The sequence below is a fragment of the Tachyglossus aculeatus genome, chromosome 16 (genome assembly GCF_015852505.1).
Source record: "Tachyglossus aculeatus isolate mTacAcu1 chromosome 16, mTacAcu1.pri, whole genome shotgun sequence".
NCBI lineage: Eukaryota > Metazoa > Chordata > Mammalia > Monotremata > Tachyglossidae > Tachyglossus > Tachyglossus aculeatus.
The window spans coordinates 9,778,758-9,791,186 of record NC_052081.1 but is presented as its reverse complement, the minus strand read 5'-3'; positions in this window follow the sequence as shown (position 1 = coordinate 9,791,186).

Genomic DNA, 12,429 nt, shown 5'->3' with positions numbered 1-12,429 from the left:
TGTAGCATAGCAGAACAGTTTTTCTTCTCTTCACTTCTGTCTAAAGACCAGTGCCCTCCTGGAGTTGCCCAAACCCTCTACGTGATCCGAGGGAGAGTGCTAACTCCGTGAGGAGGAGAGGGTGGATTAAAGGGGTCCTTAGAAGAACACTCCCAGACCCTCAGAAGGTTTCCGCACATCAAACACAGTTCCTATGCCTTAGGGCCAGAGAGCCCAGGGGCCAGTTCTGCAGGCTGAGGCCCCCTGGCCCACCCATTAGGCCATCCTGCATCCATTCCTTCATCCTGCTCCTTCTCCAGCCCTGACGTCTGGCTTCCCTGTTGTCTTCACTCCCATATTCCTCGGCTCTTCCTCTCCAAGGTCTGGCACGGAAGAAACCCTGGGGCTAACTCGTAACCCGAGTTTACTGTCTGGAGGTGCTAAGCATGGCTGGAAAACTCCAGGGCCTCAACCTGAGCCCCACCTCCCCGACTCCCGCCCCTCAGTTCCATGTCGGAGGAACTGATCCCTACCACCCGCTAAGCAACTGCTCCCCCACTCCCCACCTCCTGGGGGTTCACCAACTTCTAATTAACAACCTCTGTGTGCACAGTTATTCTGTGAGGGCACGTTGCACATTTTTATGCAGCAAGACTTGCTCTGTATTTCTACGACACGGTTTTGAAGTCATACAAGCAAAATAGACAATATTGGAGCACCCAAAGGCATGCCAAGCTGGTGTGGCCTGCGGACAGATTAAGTGACAGACTTCAGCCCCCTGGCTGAGAGACAGTAAGCATATATGGAGGCACATTTTAGTCAAATTTTTACAACTATAGTGTCCTATTTTTAGGGGTTTGGTTTTCTTTAGGTTGTTTTTTTTTAAAATCATAGTTGTTAAGCACTTTCTATGTGCCAGGTACTGTACTAAGTTTTGGGGTAGATTCAAGCTAATCAGGTTGGATATAGTCCGTGACCCAAATGGGGCTCACAATCGTAATCTCCATTTTACAGATGAGGGAACTGAGGCCCAGAGAAGTGAAGTGGCTTGCCCAAAGTCACACAGCAGACAAGTGGCACAGCTGGGATTAGAACCCAGTTCCTTCTGACTCCCAGGCCCGTGCTTTACCCACTGGGCCACACTTCTTCTACATATCTTTAAATTGTCTTATAAATTATTCATTTGTATAAATATGGGCATTCTCATCTAGACTGTAAGCTTACTGTGGGCACTGAACATGTCTGTCAACTCTGTTGTGTACTGTTCGCATAGTAAGTGCTCAATATGTACCTTTGATTTATTGATTGATCTGTATCTGTTCTCTCTCCCTCTTAGACCATGAGAGATTGTTTCCAATCAAATTTTCTTGGGTCTATCCCAATGTGTAGCACAGTGCCGGGCCCATAGGAAGTGCATAATAATTGGCATCATGATTGTGTTTTGCATGCGTAGGGTCACGCATGGTCTGGTCTGGGGATTAAACTAATTATTCACTCCTGCACCCTCCGCTCCTCTGCCGCTAATCTCCTCACCGTGCCTTGTTCTCACCTGTCCCGCCGTCGACCCCTGGCCCACGTCATCCCCCTGGCCTGGAATGCCCTCCCTCCGCACATCCGCCAAGCTAGCTCTCTTCCTCCCTTCAAAGCCCTACTGAGAGCTCACCTCCTCCAGGAGGCCTTCCCAGACTGAGCCTCCTCCTTCCTCTCCCCCTCCTCCCCCTCCCCATCCCCCCGCCTTACCTCCTTCCCCTCCCCACAGCACCTGTATATATGTATATATGTTTGTATGTATTTATTACTCTATTTTATTTGTACATATTTATTCTATTTATTTTATTTTGTTAATATGTTTGTTTTGTTCTCTGTCTCCCCCTTCTAGACTGTGAGCCCACTGTTGGGTAGGGACCGTCTCTATATGTTGCCAACTTGTACTTCCCAAGCGCTTAGTACAGTGCTCTGCACACAGTAACCGCTCAATAAATACGATTGAATGAATGAATGAATAGGGTAGTGGGATTGATTAGATGACCTCTGCTGACCCCTTACCTCCCCTCCTGTGTAAGTTTCTCTTTGTAAATGCTCTTGGGTGCTGGAATCATATTTGCACCTATATATACATCCAGCTGCAATTTATTTTAATGTCTGTTTCCCCCTCTAATTCATAGGAATCATCTATTTTATTGAATTCTCTTTTATTGTACTCTCCCAAGCACTTAGTATAGTGCATTGTACATAGTAAGAGGCCAATAAATACCATTGATTGATTGATTGCCTCAATGCTGAGATGGACGACCCCAGATTGTCAACTTAGGAAAGAAACTCCTTTTGCCCACTCCCTCAAATTTGGCACCGTGAGCTATCTAGTTCCCATTTCCCAAGGAAAAATTTTGAAGAGAAGGAAAGTTGAACCACCGTGTCACGCACTAGACAGTATCACAGTACATTTTGCCCTGTAGCTGTTCTAGCACTTGGAATGAAAAGACCCAAGTATTAGGTTTCAGTATTGTGAAAATAACAAAACAAAAACATACCCACAGTCATATAGTTACTGTGATGTAATTCACACTACTGTATATGCTTGATGTTCTACAACAGCTGTGTGGTTTTCTGTTCTCAAAATCCAATCCAGACTGATCCAGCTACTGTGGTTGTTTCTCAACTGCCCACCTCTGTATCGTGTTGCTTGAGATGGGTTCGGTATGTACTGAAAGTGGTTATTCTGCCTGCCTTGCTTTTGTGTGTGCATGCGTGCATGCATGCAGGCATGCGTGCATTTGGCCTTTTAGTTGGTCACCCAGCAGCTCCTTGGAAATGCAGATATCACCCATTCTCCTCACGCTCTGTGTTTCTGTGAGCATTGCCTCAGTGCTGGTAAGCAAACTGCACTTCACTGCCCCAGATGTTGAGTTGGAGAAGCAGGGTGTAGAAAGAGCTTGAGTCTGGGAGTCAGAAGACCTTATTCAAATTCTGAATTCACCACTTGCTTGCTGTGTAACCTTGGGCAAGTCACAACTTCTCTGTGCCTCAGTTCCCTCATCCGGAAATTGGGGATCCTGCTAGCTCTCTTTTTTTAAATTGTATTTGTTGTGCGCTTTCTTTGTGCCAGGCACTGTATAAGCGCTAGGGTAGATACCAGCTAATCAGATTGGACACAACCCCTGTCCTACATGGGCTTCATAGTCTTAATTCCTTTGAGGTAACTGAGGCACAGAGAAGTTAAGCGCTCAATAAATACGATTGATGATGATGATGATGATGATGACTTGTGCAAGGTCACACAGAAGACAAGTGGTCAAGCCAGGATTAGAACCCAGGCCCGTATGACTCCCATGCTCTATCCACTAGACCACGTTGCTTCTCACTTGGCCAAGCTTCATCATCATAGTTCGTGCTTCAGTTTTCTCATCTGTAAGTTGGGGTTAGATGCTCTTTCTCCACCCTCTTAGACTATGAACTCCAGGTAGGACAGGGTCTGTTTCTGATCTGATTGTGTCGGTTTTATCCCATGCTTAGCACAGGGCTTGGATATAGTTAAAAATTTAACAAATATAACAGCCATTATTACTATAGACCTACAACTTAGTGTGAAGTTTGGATGCCTTGTTGTCACTAAACTACCTGTCATTCTTCCACAGTCCATTCTGACCATTTGACTTCTTTTGTCTTCTACCTTGTTTAGCCATGTGGGGTTGGCTAATGTTCTGGCTTGGTAACAGAATTGGGTGATACTGTTAAATGATGAGCGGCTTGAGAATACATCTAGGGCATCCGGCTCACAACTTGAATTTTCAGCACTCAGTACAGCACTCTGCACACCGTAGCTGCTTAATTAAAGACTATTGCCACTACTATTGTGCAACCGTTGATCTGGTCCTGAATGGGAGATTTTCCCCAAACAGAAACAGGTTCAGAAGGGATCTTAGACTTGGAGCACAACATTCAGTGATTTGATCTAGAAAATACAGGACCTCGGCCTTGCCCCCTAAATATGGGCTGGCAGGAGTGACATTGAATCCTCCCCGTTTAACCTGGTTTATGTCAAGCGAGACCCAGTGGAGTGGTATGAGCTGAGACCAGATTGTTTTTGTGTGGACTTGTATTCTAAAGGAGTCAGGGCTGGTGTTCTTCTTAGTTGATCAGGGACACAGACAAAGCTATTAACTCTGCTAGGTCAAAAAATAAAAAGAACCGTTCTTTGTGTAAAAGCAACTGTGAACCAGGTCAGTCTCTCCTTCGCTGCTGGCTAATGTCCAAGCCATGGTGAGAAAGCTGATGTTTGTGTTTGACGTGGATTTTTACAGGGTTTATCAACCAGAGCACTCAGTTTCATTAGGAGGCTCGTGCAGTTCGCCTCTCGTCTTGGCCTTTGTCCCCATCCCTTGAAGAGTTGAGAGCAATTTTGAGCATTCCTGCTGTTTTAATTGATTATTGAAGATGGAAGAGAGATGAGATCTTCTGAAGTCACCTTCCGGAAAGATGGAACTGAGAATGTGGCACTCTCTCGCAGGCTCTGTGACCCCGGTATAAAGTTTGTAGTTGGAGAGAGTGCCGGCTAGGGGGTGAGGAAATGGCCTTTTCAAACTTTGGAGGATGAAAGGTGGGGGAAGGGAGCGCTCAGACCAGCAGGAGGATATAAGATTGTCCAAAGATACACCCTCTGAAAGCTTAAGTGTATTTTACTTCCTCCTTAATCCCCCAAGCCTCTCCTCAACACCCAACTTCCCATACAGGAAATCTGCTCTGTAATACCCTTCCTGAGCAGCCAGCGGCAGTTTGGAAGGACTAAGGGGTCACAGTCTGTGGTGCCCCAGGTCACTCTGGGCCATAGATTGGCATAGGGTGGGGAAGAACAACCCCTCCAAAGGCTGCTGATTCATATTCCAGTCTGGTCCCTTTGCCTTCTTGGATCCTTGTTTTGGACTGCTCCTGTGATTTTAGCCCTGTCTAGAATTTCAATCTCTTTTCTAAGTGTCTGTCTTCTCCCACTGAGCTTGTGAGCTTTTTGTGGGGTAGGGTCTATGTCTGAATGTGATTATTTTACAGCACTTGACACAAATCAAGTGCTCAGTATATCCCATTAAAATTATGGGATTAATTAAAAAAAACACTATGGTACTTGCCAGGTGCTTACTATGTGCCATTCACTGTATTAAGCATTAGGGAAGATGGCACACAATACCTGTCCCAAATGGGACTCTCAATCTAAGAGAATAGAAGAACAGATATTTTATCCCCATTTTATGGATGAGGTAACTGAAGCACAGAGAAGTGGCTTGTTGTACAGCGGGTGAGTGGCAGACCTGGGATTAGTAGCCAGTGCTCTGTCCCAGTCAGTATTGTTAGTATGGATATTGGATTTATTATTTTTTAATTGTTTTTCCTACCAAGATCTTAAAGAACTAAGCAGGGGGACAGGTAGAGGCAGAGTTGAATAAGCACTTGACTTTTGGGGAAAAAAAAATAATAATGATGATGGCACTTGTTAAGTGCTTACCATGTGCTAAGCGCTGGGGAGGTTACAGGGTGATCAGGTTGTCCCATGGGGGGGTGGGGGGGGTCACAGTTTTAATCTCCATTTTACAGATGAGGTAACTGAGGCACAGAGAAGTTAAGTGACTTGCCCAAAGTCACACAGCTGACAATTTGCAGAGCTGGGACCCCTGACCTCTGTCTCCAAAGCCCGTGCTCTTTCCACTGAGCCACGCTGCTTCCCCAAGCATCCATCCAGCATCTAAAATTTAAAGTCAGCCCCATAAAGATGACATTCATTAAGAAAATTAGTGTTTACTAGTGCTAAGTACTAGAGTAGCTATAAGATTATGAGATCCAACATGGTCCCTGTCCACGAGGGGTTCACAATCTATCTTTTCCCTATTTTACAGATGAGGGAACTGAGGTTAAGTGATTTGCCCAAGGACAAACAGTGGACCAGTGGCAGAACTGGGGTTAGAACCTGGGAATCCTTGACCCCCCAGCCCTGTGCTCTTTGCACAAGGTCATGGACTTTTAAAATTGATCATGCACAATAGGGCTGTTCAAGTTTATGTGGAAGGTGTGATTTCCTCCTCAATAGGTATGGTTTCAGCCTTCTTCCGGCTCATGGCTGATCAAGGACATAAACACCCACGTTTAATTTAGTAAACAGTGTATTCCTTAAACACTAATCTGAGGATCATATTTCACAGCTGAAAGCAACTAAGTTTGCAAGCACGCAGTCGTCCTTCAACTGTGCTGGGAATGCAGCGGCATGAGGGCAGAGCAGAGGGGCAGGCAGGAAGCCACTCAGAGAAGTGCTCCAGAGGAGCGGGCTTTTCCCCCTCTGACACTGATTGCCTAGGCAAATCACGTCTTCGTTAATTTTGTGCCGGGGCCAGTGGGAAGGGCTCTGTGGATTGACCCTTGGTTCAGGGTTGCAGATGAGAAGTGACTAATTAGAAAATAATTGTTAAGAGCTTTGGAAAATACAAAAAAATTCACACAAAGGGGGCACAGAAGGGAAGCGAGGTTTAATGCAGAGGTTTTCAGCCTTTTTCGTAAGCTATTCCTGTTGCTCTATGGTTTGGCCCCAACAGTACAACCTCTCTCTCTCTCTCTCTCTCTCTCTCTCTCTCTCTCACACAGAACCATGCATACACACACCTCACACACCTCAAACACACCTCAAACAACTCATACACGCACCTCATGCTCCCCTCTTGCATACACATGCATCTCACAGTCCTACCTTGCATACACATACACCTCACACACGCACACACACACAAACCTGACATATCTGCACCTCACACTTTCACCATACATACCTCACACACACAAACACACCACCAGCACATCTCATATAAGCACTTAACACTCCTATGCGCACCTCTCATATAAGCACCTCACACTTGCACCATCAGTCACACACCTCATAATCGCAAACACACACCTCACCCCCTACACACACACACACACACACACACACACACACACACACACACACACACACACACACACACACACACACGCTGCAGCAGTAGCTACAGGCCAGGCAGGTGACCAATGCAAACAGCTCCCCAGTTCCCCATTACAGGTACTACACAGCTCAGCAGCAATTTACATTAATTGTCATTGAATTGTCCTGGCTTGTAAACTCTGTTGCTTCCCTCTCCCTGTAATTTATTTTAGGATTCGCTTTCCTGGGAAGATTATAAACTCCTTGAGAACAGGGATCATGTCTATTAACACTCTGGTACTCTACCAGGTACTTAGGAAGGACGCAGCACAGAGTAAGCGCTCAGTAAATACCTTGGGTTGATTGAAGGGATTGATAAGTGTCCTACACCCAAGCAGCAGGGGAACCTTGGGGAGCCTAAGGTTTGCTCTTCTGCTAACGTGAAGATCTGACAGTCCTCCAGCCCAGGGTGTGATGACGGTCGGCTCAGCTCCTCCCTTTTCCTCTTCAAGCAGGAGAGAAAGCTTCTCCAGAATTGGTTAAGGGAAGATGATTCCCCCCCCCCCCCCCCCCGTTGATGTGGATCCTTATGGGGAAATTTATGGAATATTTTGAGGTAATGCTGCTTAAAATGAGGTTCTTCCAGGACCCCAGGTTAAGGGAGGAATTATGGCTACCTTTTGCTCTACTGGCTGCACCACCTGTAGGGCCTTGTCAATCCACAGGGGTGGAGGCCTGAGCTGACAATCTAGGTCTGGCTGGGGTTCCAGTCTCAACTCTGGACTGTGAGTCCGTTGTTGGGTAGGGATTGTCTCTATTTGTTGCCAAGCCGTACTTTCCAAGAGCTTAGTATAGTGCTCTGCACACAGTAAATGTTCAATAAATACGATTGAAAGAATGAATGAATGAATAAATACGATTGGATGAATGACTGACTCCCTGCCAGGACTTAGCACAACACCTCATCTCTCAGTATTTCTGTCTCCCCATATAAAGCACTGGGATAAGAATACCCGCCCCTCCCTGCTTCACAGGGATGCAGTGAGAATCGATGAGAGAGCTTTTGAGTTCTTTGGAAGAAAGGCTCTATTCATATCTGTGGCATTATCATCATAATAAGAAGTACAGCAATAAACACTTAAGGTATTAGGCACAGAGCAAAAGAGCCATCTGATCCCTTGTTTCATTTCTTTATTTTCCCCAGCCTGTGACAGTTTGGAGGCAGAAATGTGGTTGAGATTGACATCTGATATATCCACCAAGGCTTTGCATCCCGGGGTTTGGGAGAGGCCTAATTGAATGTAGGTTCAAAGCAGAGGGTGTTCTCTGAGGACAGTGAATTAGTTATAATGGGAGCAACGGAACTCAGCATTCCTTTTTTTTTTTAAATGGTTTTTGTTAAGCAGTTACTAGGTGCCAGACACTATGCTAAGCACTGGGGTAGACACAAGCTAATCAGATTAGATACAGCCCATGTCCCACATGCGCCTCACAGTCTTAATCCTATGAGGTAACTGAGGCCCAGAGACATTAAGTGATTTGCCCAAGGTCACACAGCAGATGTATGGCAGAGCTGAGCCAATATTTGAACAACAGTGATGATAATAATAATAATAATAATAATTACAGTACTTGTTAAATGCTTACTAGGTGCCAAGAACCCACCCTCATCCCTGGTGCATTGTAGAGCAATACCACGTACATCCTCTCCTGTCCCCTTTCTCGACTGTAAGCTCCTTGTGGGCAGGGTACACATCTACCAACTGTTTCTTTTCTTTCTTCTCTTCTCTTCCTTCTCTCCCTAGTGATTAGTAGAGTGTCCTGCATAGAGTAAGTGCTCAATAAACACCAATGTTTGATTTGCACCTTCAAACCAACCTCTCATTGTCTGCTCCTTATGGCTGACTTCATTTTTCTGACATCCAGATTGGGTTGTGGTCTTTTTTTTTATTTAATGGTTTGTGCCAGGCACTAGACTAAGGGCTGGGTTAGATACAAGCTATTCAGGTTGGACACAGTCCCTGTCCCACCTGGGCCTCACAGTCTTAATCCCCATTTTATTGATGAGGTTAAGGAAGGACAGAGAAGTTAAGTGACTTGTCTAGGGTCACACAACAGACAAGTGGTGAAACTGGGATGCTTATGGTTTAAAATGCCTGGCACTGGGAGTCTTGTGAGGGTAGTGATGGGAAAGGGGGTGGATGGAGGGAAGATCCCTCTGTGTTGGGGAGAAGGAGTTTTTTCTTGGAAAAGGCCTCTCAACCCACTTGACTTAGACTAAGAACACTTGTTCGGTGAGGGGAAGGGGAGAGGAGAGCCAAAGCTACTTCAGACCCAGCCTGTCTCCTCATAGAATTAGAGGCTCCCCTTGCTCTGGATACTTGACAGTTATAATGCAGCTCTCACACCAATGGAAACAGGTGGTCCACTGGGCCCTCACAAGTCTACATCCAGACAGGGCTCCCTGTACCTTCTTTATTTTGGGGTTAGTCAAAGGAGGATAGTATGGGCCCAAACTAACATCAGTTGTTAGGCAGTTCACTGAGGAGTAAGGAATGACCACTCCTTTCCTTAAGGTTGATATCTGTCCCATCTTACTTACCTGATCATTTAGCTTTTGGAAGCTCATTTTCCAAACTCTTCAGTTGCTTGTCAGCCCTGTCCACGCCCGACTTGTTTTTTCCTTTGAGGAAGGGGACCCTGCTTTGCAGGATAACAAATAGAATTGTCAAAACCATCAGCTCGGCAGCCCCAGAAGATAAATGGGGTGACACTTGGAGTGGCTCGCATGGATCCCAGGCCCCCAGCAGGAAGCGACACAGTGACAGATGGGGTGTCAAGCAGCACTGACACAATCGGGTCAACACAAATGTCAGAGGGGGTGAAGGTTGGGTCTGCTGCATTCTTCTCTCAATCTCTCACTCACAGACCCTCTTGTTCACACAGCGATGTTGGAAAGAGTCAAGAGAAGGGTCGTTGCTCGACGTGGGATCTTCCCTGCCTGGTCACTGTACAGGGAAAGGGCTTTCTGGGCTCCCTCCTCTTAAATGAAGGCCAGCATCTGAGCAGCCTGAGAGCAATGGACTGGTCCACTCAACTCTATAGGTATGGGGACGGCTTCATCCAATCTAAAATCCAGTCAGGAAAACTTTGTCCCATTGACCCAGGTGACTACCCATCCTGACTGCCTAGCAGCCTCCTCATTTGCTTCTTTCATACAGCCCAGAGATCACTCCTCTCATGCTAAGCCCTCTTGCTCCATGGGGTTGGTGATCCCCTGTCATTTAAGAACAGTGCCTCTGCTTTGACTCTCTTTGCTTCTCTACTGCTCTAGGAGTGGCCTTCCTTTCATCTTCTGAGCTGACCCTGGCTTCTCCCACTGCTGGCAGGGTGGCTTTAACTGGAGGGCCAACGGGGCAACTGCTCTGGGTCCACTCCCTCATGGAGTGCTTACTAGGTGCACTCCACCTAGTGAGTGGATTTGCTTACTAATCCCAAGCAAATCCCAATCTTACCTCTGTTGAAATCCCTGATCTGGAGCTAAAAATGGAGGTAGGGAGGTGCAGGGATGTGGGCTGACACTGGGGAGGGCAGGAAAAATCCAGGTTTGGACTGGAAGATCCTTTGGGCTTCTGCTCCTGTCCACTAGAACTTTGATCTGGTACAGAAAACTGGTCATAAAGAGGTGGAGGATGTTCGCCCATCCAGTGGTTGCCCATCCACCTCCTCATCAAACAGAAACTCCTTACCATCAGCTTCAGAGCACTCAATCACTTTGCCCCCTCCTACCTCATCTTGCTGCCCTCCTACTACACCCAGCCCTCACACTTCATTTATCTAATGACAATCTATTCACTGTACCTCAGCCTCCTCTATCTCACTGCTGACCTCTGGCCCATGTTCTGCTCCTGGCCTAAATCACCCTCCCTCATCATATCCAACAAACAATTCATCTCTCCACCATCAAAGCCGTACTGAAGGCACATCTCCAAGAGGCCTTCCCTAAGTCCTCATTTCCTCTTCTCCCACAGTCTTCTACATCGTCCTTGCACTTGGATTTGCTGCTTTTATTCACTCCTTCCTCAGCCCCACAACACTTATGTACATGTCCATAATTTATTTATATTAGTGTACTTATAGACTGTAAACTTGTTGTGGTCCTGGAATGTGTCGACCAACTCCATTATATTATTGCTATATTCTCCCAAACTCTTATTACAGTGCTCCGCGCATAGTAAGTGCTCAGCAAATATGATTGGTTTCCTTTTGTGGTATAGAAAGTGTCTTCCTTTGCTCTTCTTACTGGAAGGGGAACCTGTACTCAGTTTCTGGGTGACCCAAACCCCAGAACCCAAAGCCCCAAATGGGGCGAAATCCTCCATGCTAGCATTTAATTCTTTATTGGAGCTGCTAGCAGCAGTGTCCCATTTTCCCTCGTCCCTTTTCCATCATCCTCAGTGTCATACAGCCTCTTGGAAGTTGGTACCTGCTCCTGGCTATGAGTAACTAATCAATCACCCCGACCTCCTTGTCTATTAAAATGCCGAGGGGGAACAGAACCAAGCGATCTTCTTGACCACTGATCCTCTTTAGCCTGCAAAGCCACTCAGGCAGTGCTAGTGGGCAGGCGGCAAAAAAGACTCATGGCTCGTCCATGGGAAAGAAGCCTTAAAGGCATGCTTGAAGACTGGATTTCTGGGAGACTAACAAGATCAATACCACCTCTGGAAAAGATTATATGCCACACTAGGCAGCAAATAGACCATTTCGACTGGATTCGGCAACCATTTATGGGGCCTATTAGGGATGGTAAAGCACACCCGCATGCAGAGAGAGATAAAAAGGTGGATCCCATAGCTCTCTGACTGATTGTTGCCTGGGAAGGTGGTAGACTAGACTGTAAGCTCATTATGGTCAGGGAATATGTCTACCAACTTTGTTGTCTTATACTCTCCCAAGTGCTTAGTACAGTGGTCTGCACACAGTAAGTGCTCGATGAATACCATTGGTTGATTGTTTTAATTGGTGAAGTCAGGGAGATGTAGGACGCAGTGTGGCCCAGTGGAAAGAGGACATGTTTGGGAGTGAGGAGGCCTGGCTAAACATCTCAGCTCTCCCAATGGCCTCTTGTGTGTCCTCATCTAATTGCCTTGGCCTCTCTGTGCTTCAGTTTTCTCATCTGTGAAATGGGGATGATACTACCTGCCTTTCCCTACCTCATAAGGATTCTGGGGTGTGAAATGGGGTAATTGACGAAAAGCACCTTTGAAAAAAGATGTTTAATATGCTAAATGTATTCAAGGTATTATTTTTGGGATATGTGACTTCTTTTTTTGTTTTTTTTTTTAGTGAAAGATTTTTCCTGTGGAATCTCTTATCTTTGGGAATGTATATGGGGAAAATTCTTAAAGAATTATTCCTCCCTTCTCCCAAAACACAGAAAGCTATGACCAAATCCACCCTTCCTCTAACCAACCCCAATTCTCTCCCATTGAGGGACCTAATGGAGGGAAGGA